The sequence below is a fragment of the Moschus berezovskii genome, chromosome 15 (assembly GCF_049115385.1).
Source record: "Moschus berezovskii isolate FMDL1 chromosome 15, NW_MosBer_1.0, whole genome shotgun sequence".
Lineage (NCBI taxonomy): Eukaryota > Metazoa > Chordata > Mammalia > Artiodactyla > Moschidae > Moschus > Moschus berezovskii.
The window spans coordinates 8,231,752-8,240,393 of record NC_142474.1 but is presented as its reverse complement, the minus strand read 5'-3'; positions in this window follow the sequence as shown (position 1 = coordinate 8,240,393).

The window sequence follows — 8,642 nt, the reverse complement described above, 5'->3', positions numbered from 1 at the left end:
GGAAAAAATCACCACAAACTTGGTGGCATAAAACAAAGCCATTTATTCTGTCACAGTTCTGGAGGCCAGAAATATGAAGTTGGGGGCTGTGCTCCCTCTGAAGGCTCTCAGTGGAGCATCCTTCTTGCCACTTCAGCTTCTGGGGTCCTCGGCATCCTTGGCTCGTAGCTGTATACCCCACTCCAGTCTCTTCACACGGCTCTCTGCCCTGGGTCTCTGGCTCCATCTCCTCCTTCTTGTAAGGACACCAGTCATTGGATTTAGGGCCCCCCCACAACCAGCTCTATGATGAGCTCACCTCGAGACCCTTAACAATTACATATCTACAAAGAGCCTATTCTAAATAGGGTCACATTCTGAAGTTGCGGGTAGACATGAATTTGGGAGGATGGTGTTCAACCACTACACTGGTAGAGCTGACAAGGACCCGGGTCTCCCCCCAACCATGTTCCCTAGGGGCTTCACCCAGGTCTCCCCCAACCACATCCCCTAGGGGCTTCACCAGCGGCTTGGCTAAGAGAGGCTGGGTTGGCAGCCGGCGGCTGTGGCTGTCAGTCTCCCGTGAACTTGTCAAGACAGAGAGGGAAAAAATAAACTCTGGGGTTAATGAAAGCAGCGAGATGATCTGGGCTGATCCCCGTAATCCCCTGCTCTGAGCTCAGCTTTCCATCATCAGTCGAGGGTTCTTTGTCTCCCCGCTTCTTTTTCAGAGTTTCCCCAGAGAAGCAACCCTTCCAAATTTAATAAACTTCCCCTGCCCCCAGCTTTCTCTGAAATAATGTAACAGCAGGATGATTTTCAAATGTCTGCCCTGACCCCGTGATTGATGAATCCCAATGAGCAAAAAATGAAGGGGCGGGGGACACGGTGACAAGGGGATGAGAATGCACCAGTGTGGTTTTTTCAGAAAAATAATTTTAGTTATTTATTTGGCTGTGCTGGGTCACTGTTGCTGCGTGCAGGCTTTCTCTAGTTGCGGGGAGCGGGGGCTACTCTCCAGCTGTGGCGCACAGGCTTCTCACTGCGATGGCTTCTCTGGTTGCAGAGCACAGGCTCTAGGGTGCGCAGTCAGTCAGTTCAGTTGCTCAGTCGTGTCTGACTCTTTGTAACCCCCATGGGCTGCAGCACATCAGGCTTCCCTGTCCATCACCAACTCCCGGAGTCTACTCAAGCTCATATCCACCACGTCGGTGACGCCATCCAACCATCTCATCCTCTGTCGTCCCCTTCTCCTCCTGCCCTCAATCTTTCCCAGCATCAGGGTCTTTTCCAATGAGTCAGCTCTTCGCATCAGGTGGCCAAAGTATTGGAGTTTCAGCTTCAGCATCAGTCCTTCCAATGAATATTCAGTACTAATTTCCTTTAGGATGGACTGGTTAGATCTCCTTGCAGTCCAAGGGACTCTCAAGAGTCTTCTCCAACTCCACAGTTCAAAAGCATCAATTCTTCAGCACTCAGCTTTCTTTATACTCCAACTCTCACATCCATACATGACTACTGGAAAAATCATAGCTTCGACTAGACAGACCTTTGTTGGCAAAGTAAGTTCAGTTCAGTTCAAGTAATGTCTCTGCTTCTTAATATGCTGTCTAGGTTGGTCATAAATTTTCTTCCAAGGAGCAAGCGTCTTTTAATTTCATGGCTGCAGTCACCATCTGCAGTGATTTTGGAGCCCCAAAAATAAAGTCTCTCACTGTTTCCATTGTTTCACCATCTATTGCCATGAAGTGATGGGACCAGATGCCATGATCTTAGTTTTCTGAATGTTGAGTTTTAAGCCAAATTTTTCACTCTCCTCTTCCACTTTCATCAAGAGGCTCTTTAGTTCTTCTTCGCTTTCTGCCATAAGGGTGGTGTCATCTGCATATCTGAGATTATTGATCTTTTTCCCAGCAATCTTGATTCCAGCTTGTGCTTCTTCCAGCCAGCGTTTCTCATGATGTACTCTGCATATAAGTTAAATAAGCAGGGTGACAATATACAGCCTTGACGTACTCCTTTCCCTATTTGGAACCGGTCTGTTGTTCCATGTCTGGTTCTAACTGTTGCTTCTTGACCTGCATACAGATTTCTTAGCAGGCAGGTCAGGTGGCCTGGTACAGTCAAAGGCTTTGGCGTAGTCAATAAAGAAAAAGTAGATACTTTTCTGGAATTCTCTTGCTTTTTCAGTGATCTAACGGATGTTGGCAATTTGATCTCTGGTTCCTCTGCCTTTTCTAAATCCAGCTTGAACATCTGGAAGTTCACAGTTCACGTACTGTTGAAGCCTGGCTTGGAGAATTTTGAGCATTTCTTTGCTAGCATGTGAGATGAATGCAATTGTGCAGTAGTTTGAACATTCTTTGGCATTGCCTTTCTTTGGGATTGGAATGAAAACTGACGTTTTCCAGTCCTGTGGCCACTGCTGAGTTTTCCAGATTTCTAGGGTGTGCAGGCTTCAATAAATGCAGCTCCCAGGCTCTAGAGCACAGGCTCAGTAATTGTTGCGCATGGGCTTAGTTGCTCCATGGCATGTGGGATCTTCCCAGATCAGGGGTCAAATCCATGTCTCCAACATTGGCAGGCAGATTCTTTAGCCACCAGGGAAGCCCTGCTTGTGTGTTTGAGTCTCTGCACGACTGCTGTGAGTGACAGTGGGAGCGGTCAGCAGAGAGGTGTGTGCACAAGAGTGTCAGGTGGCGTGAGGGGGGTCAGGGCTGAGTGTGAGTGAGCCATGTGTGGACAGCTGATGCTGGGGAGCATGTAGATGTAGCTGAGTAGAAATAAGCACATGTGAGTGCACATGTGTGCTTGTGATTGTGTGTGCATGCTTGTGTGCGTGAGTGCATGTCAGAGAGAATGTGGGCAAGTATGTCAGAGTATGTGTGTCCAGGCAGAGCATGTACATGCGCATATGTGAGTGTGTGTGCTTCCGTGTCCATAGGCTAACATAAGTGCAGGTCTGTGGGTGTCTGTGGGCCTGTGCGAGTGAGTGTGTGATAGAGAAAGTGTGTAAGGCTGACAACGTGGTGACCATAGTCAACAACACCATATTGCATCCTTGAGAGCTGCTGGGAGAGTAATGCTTGAACATTCTCACCATAAAAACAGCAACAACAAATTGGAATTATATAGGATGAGAGCTGTGTTAATTAATCTTATTGTAGTAAGCATGTCCGGAGAAGGCAATGGCAAGCCACTCCAGTACTCTTGCCTAGAAAATCCCATGGATGGAGGAGCCTGGTAGGCTGCAGTCCGTGGGGTCGCTGGGGGTCGGACACGACTGAGCGACTTCACTTTCACTTTTCACTTTCCACTTCCACACATTGGAGAAGGAAATGGCAACCCACTCCAGTGTTCTTGCCTGGAGAATCCCAGGGACGGGGGAGCCTGGTGGGCTTCCGTCTATGGGGTCACACAGAGTCGGACACGACTGAAGTGACTTAGCAGCAGTAAGCATGTCACAGGGCATGTGTGATGAAATCATCACACAGTGCGTTCTAAACGTACACAGTGTCATATGCAAATTATATCCCAACAAAGCTACAAAAAATGTGTGGGACCAAAAAATGAATTTATGTAACCTTGAACAGCATGCTAATATTAAAAAATAACACCCAGTTCCCCACACAGTCTGCCTTCTCCCACATTTCCTGTCTGAACTCACCTGGCACCACTCCACTCCCCAGCTCCCGCTCCTCCAGCCACACCAGGCTCCTTGAACACAGCAGGCTCATGTTTGCCTCAGGACCTTTGCACTTGCTGTTTTTCTTGCCCGGAACACTCACCCTCCAGAAACCCACATGACTTCCTCCCTCACCTTTTCCTGGCTCTGCTCTAATGTCATCTGATCAGAGTCTCCAGCTGTGACCACCGTAGTCACCCTCCGACCGTCCCAATCTCCCGTCCCTGGGGTGGAGCAGAAGGACAGACTGGGAGGAGGGAGTAAAAGGGCGGCCAGAGGCGAGTGGTGAGCTGGTGACTATTCGGAAAACTTCGCTGGCTTGACAAGCCATCACAGGTCGCATAAAATTCTTTGTTGTCAAATCTTGGAAGGGAAGTTTTTTAGACTGTTTGACTGGAGGGGAATTTAGAAACCATCTAGCTCCATGCTTCTTAAATGATTGGTGTTCGTGAACTAGTATTAAGCCTCTCTGGATAAAGAGTGACAAAAATATAAAACTTCAAACCGGCTTAAACCAAAAAGCAAATCTGTTGGCTCATGTAACTATAACATCCAGAAGTAAAATTGGCTTTCAGCTTGGATGGACCTGGGCACTTACTTGTGTAGTCAGGAATGGTCCCTCTCCATCCCTCAGCTCTGTTTTCCTTTGTGTTGGATTCAGAACCAGGGGGCTGTCTTGGCCTGGGTGTCTTGAGTGGTTTTGGGCTTTCATTTAGCTTAGCAACCTGAGTTCATATCCTTGCAGAAACAATTCTAGGATGACACCCACTGCCCTGGCTTGAGCCCTCTGCTCAGGCCAGAAAGATGGCTCGATGCACAGGGTGTAGAGAGCTCTGATTATTTAAGCAGCACGTGCTGTGCTGTGCTGTTCTCAGTCACTCAGTTGTATCCGATTCTTTGTGACCCTGTGGACTGTAGCCCACCAGGCTCCTCTGTCCATGGGATTCTCTAGGCAAGAATACAGGAGTGGGTTGCCATTCCTTCTTTAGGCGATCTTCCCTATGCAAGGATCGAACCTGTGTTTCCTGAATCTCCTGTGTCGGCAGGTGGATTCTTTACCACTGAGCCACTTGGCAAGGCCAGATACTTGTGCAATGTTCTGTGTACTCTACCACAATGGTAGATTTTATTTTCTTGGACTCCAAAATCACTGCAGACAGTGACTGCAGCCATGAAATTAAGAGATGGTTGCTTCTTGGAAGGAAAGCTATAACAAAACTTGACAGCATATTAAAAAGTAGTGCCATCACTTTGCTGACAAAGGTCTGTCTAGTCAAAGCTATGGTTTCTCTAGTAGTCATGTATAGATGTGAGAGTATGATTAAGTGCTGAGGACCTCATGCTTTTGAATTGTGGTGGAGAAGCTCTTGAGAGTCCCTTGGACTGCACGGAGATCAAACCAATCAATCCTAAAGGAAATCAACCCTGAGTATTCATTGGAAGGACTAATGCTGAAGCTGAAGTTCCGATACTTTGGCCACTTGATGCAGAGAGCCAGCTCATTGGAAAAGACATTGATGCTGGGAAAGATGGAAGGCAAAAGGAGAAGGGGGCAGCAGAGATGAGATGGTTGGATGGCATCACTGACTCAATGGACATGAATTTGAGCAAACTCGGGGAGATAGTGAAGGATGGGGAAGCCTGGCGTGCTGGAATCCATGGGGTCACAAAGAGTTGGACAGAACTTAGAGACTGAAAGACAACCACCACAATAAAAAAAAAAGACCCTCCAAATGCCAATGCATTCCTTGTTTGCTTACGTTCAGCTGAATCGCGTTTTTCCCTTTAAAACTTCATGGTAGGACTAATTATCTGCCTTTGACGTATACCTGTCCTGTGTCCCCTCCCCTCATGGGTTCCACTGGCACCTGCCCAAGCATCTGGATGAAGGTTTTAGCAGGTGCCAATGAGCTTAGTGCTTCTGGGTGTCACGGCATGAGTTCACCCAGGCTCTTGGTAGAGAGTTCAAGTCCAAAGGCGGGCTCCAGTGGTGGAACACCCTGAGAGTGAGCTGGCTTCCCCACAAATCCATAATAGCTTCATTCAACACGCGGCACTTCCTGAGGTCCACCTCCTGCCCCTGGGAGTGGTGAGCCCGGGCACACTGGACTGCAGGAGCCTCCGGGGAGTCCCCATCCCAAGGGAGAGGCCCCGCCTCCCCTACAAGGAAGCAGACTGTGGCAGGCCAGACAGCCATCCCACTCACCCCTCTGCTCGGCCCTAAATGCTTCCCCACCCAGATTTTTATCCCTGGGGGTAATTACATGTGATTTCCTGGTGACAGATGTTGTCAGATTCCGAGACCCTGGTGGGACAGGCCTTGGGCCTCCCCACTCCCTCCCTCCTCACCTTGTCTGGCTCCCTTCCTTCGCCTCTCGACCTCCAAGTGATTATTAAAGTAATAAGCGGCATTTCTGGTCCAGCTGCAACATTTCTGACGGTTCTCGTTGCCATCCTAGACAGGGGACTTCCCCTCTCCCTCCAGGGGCTGGAGAGATCTACCCCAGATGGCCTCCTCTCCAATTTCTCTAGCTCTGGGTCGTCTGCTCAGTGGTTCATGCAGCCGTGCGTTCGTTCTGGCCACTGCAATCTCGCTGGCCTCATTTCCTATCTCTTTTACTTGATGGTGGGCCCCATCTCGCTTACTCCTTTCCGCTCCCCTGACATGCCCAGCTTTCCCCTCCTTGCCCTTCCCACGCCAGCCCCCCAGCCCTTGTGCTGGCCTTGCTCTCTGCCCGGAACTCTTTTCCTTCAGAGCTTCCTGCTGCTGCCTTGTCTTTATCCTCCAGGTCTGTTATCTCAGAGAAACCTTGCTTGACCACCCTAAGACAGCCTTCGCCCACCAGACACTTTCTGAATCATGGTACTGTTTAACTCTTTGGGGCATCAGCATTTTCTATCGATTTTCTTGGTGATCTACTGATGGACTTGTTTCTGGTCTGTGATCCGTTCCAATCAGAGGAAATAAGGGTCAGAGGAAGCCTGGTCAGTTTGTTCCCGGAGACCAAAGCCACTTCCGGCCCTAAGCGGGTCCTCAAAATCTTTGAGTGTCTGATTTGGTCTCCACAGGAGCAGACAGCGTGACAGGAATTCAAGTGCGAGAAGTGTATTTGGGAAGAATGGGGAACACCACTAACTCAGGGGGGAAGTGACCTGGGAAGGAAGAAGGCCCCCGCAGCAGGTGGCATCAAGCAAGCTTCCACCTTGGGCAACAGGAGCCTAATCCCACTGGGATGCTCGGGGTAACCATGGACAACACGCGCCTCAGTTACCCTCCCCCGGGGAGTGAGCAAGCTGGAGTAATCTCCAAACTCTAATCAGTCTCTAGCTGAGGGTTGCTCTTGGGAGGGGAGGGAGTGTTAATTCCTTGGCACCTCCTACCTGCCACATGCAGGGCAGAACTCATCACAATGGCGCATGGAAGCCCTTAGGCAAAGAAACACAGACGCTGGCACCTGCAAAGTCAGTCTGGGGTATACTGAACCAAGGCCAAATGGGCCCGGGCAGAGGGCGGCGGGCTGATGGTGTCTGCTTGGTGAATAAATGAATGAATAGAAAAACATCATCATTCATTAATTTCATAAGCCTGAATACTGACAGAATAGATAAAGCCCTGGCGACAGAGCGATGATGTAATCAGACACAGTTCTTGGCCTGATGGAGCTGGTAGTCTGGGAAGGGAAGTGAGATGGTCTAGCACAAAGCAGATCATCACAGACGTCACCGTTTAATTTCAACTATGCCACAGTACTGAGGAGCCGGGAAGGGAGGGCGGGGCTCTGAATGTGTGTAAAGTGGAGACCCAGGGAGGGGTCTTCCTGAGCAGGTCACATTGAACCTGAACTGTTAACTTGAGGGAACAGCATTTGCACAGAGGGAACAGCATTATGAAGGTTCTGAGACAGAAGGGTGATTTGTTTGAGAATTACATCATTCTGCAAATTCTGTCTTCAGTGGTCTGTCTCGAATCTCCACTAGGTATTAGCAGCTAATGAACATCTCAGATTAATGTGTTCCCCCACAAAATGTTTTTTCCGATCCCAAACTTGCTTCTCCCAAAAAAGTTTTCCATCCTTGTCAATGGTTCTTGCACTCTCCCCAATTACTCGAATGTCACCTTGACACAGAAGAGCCCTCTGATCACTAATATGAACACGAAACAGTATTCTACCCCATTTTGCTTCTTCAGCACTGGTTTCACCACTTGACCAACTGTTTGTGCTTTGTTTATCGTCTGCCTCACTGAAATGTCAGATTCTCGAGAGGACAAATGTTTCTGTTTCCTGAGATATCTCCACCCCTAGAATATTACATGGCTCAACTAATATTTGGGCTTCCCTGATAGCTCAGCTGGTAAAGAATCCGCCTGCAATGCGGGAGACCTGGGTTTGATCCCTGGGTTGGGATGATCCCTTGGAGAAGGGAAGGGCTACCCACTCCAGTATTCTGGCCTGGAGAATTCCATGGACTGTACAGTCTACGGGGTTGCAAAGAGTCAGACACGACTGAGGGACTTTCACTTCACTTCAACTAATATCTTTTTAAATAAATGAATATTGAACAGAAAATAAGTGAATGATTCTGTCTCCACTGCCAGACTACGTGCTACATGAAAACTAGGACTGTGTCTGACTTTTAGCTTAGGAGGCAGGAACCAAAATTCCCAGCCAGCAGTGGCTTAAGTACTCAAGACATGCAATTGTATCATTTAACAAGATTTCAGGAGCAGTCATGCTCAACCAGGGGTGATTTTGCCCATCACAGGACATTTGATAATATCTATGGAGACTTTTTTTTTTTATTGTCATGACTGGGATGTGAAATTTACTGAATGGAGACCAGGAATGCTGCTAAACATTCTATAGTTCACAGGACAGCTCCCCACAACAAAGAATTACCTGCTCCATGCGAGGCTGAGAAACTGACCTAAAGGAAAGTTTCAGAGTCTAAATGGCTTCAGAGTTTGTTCAATAGTTCA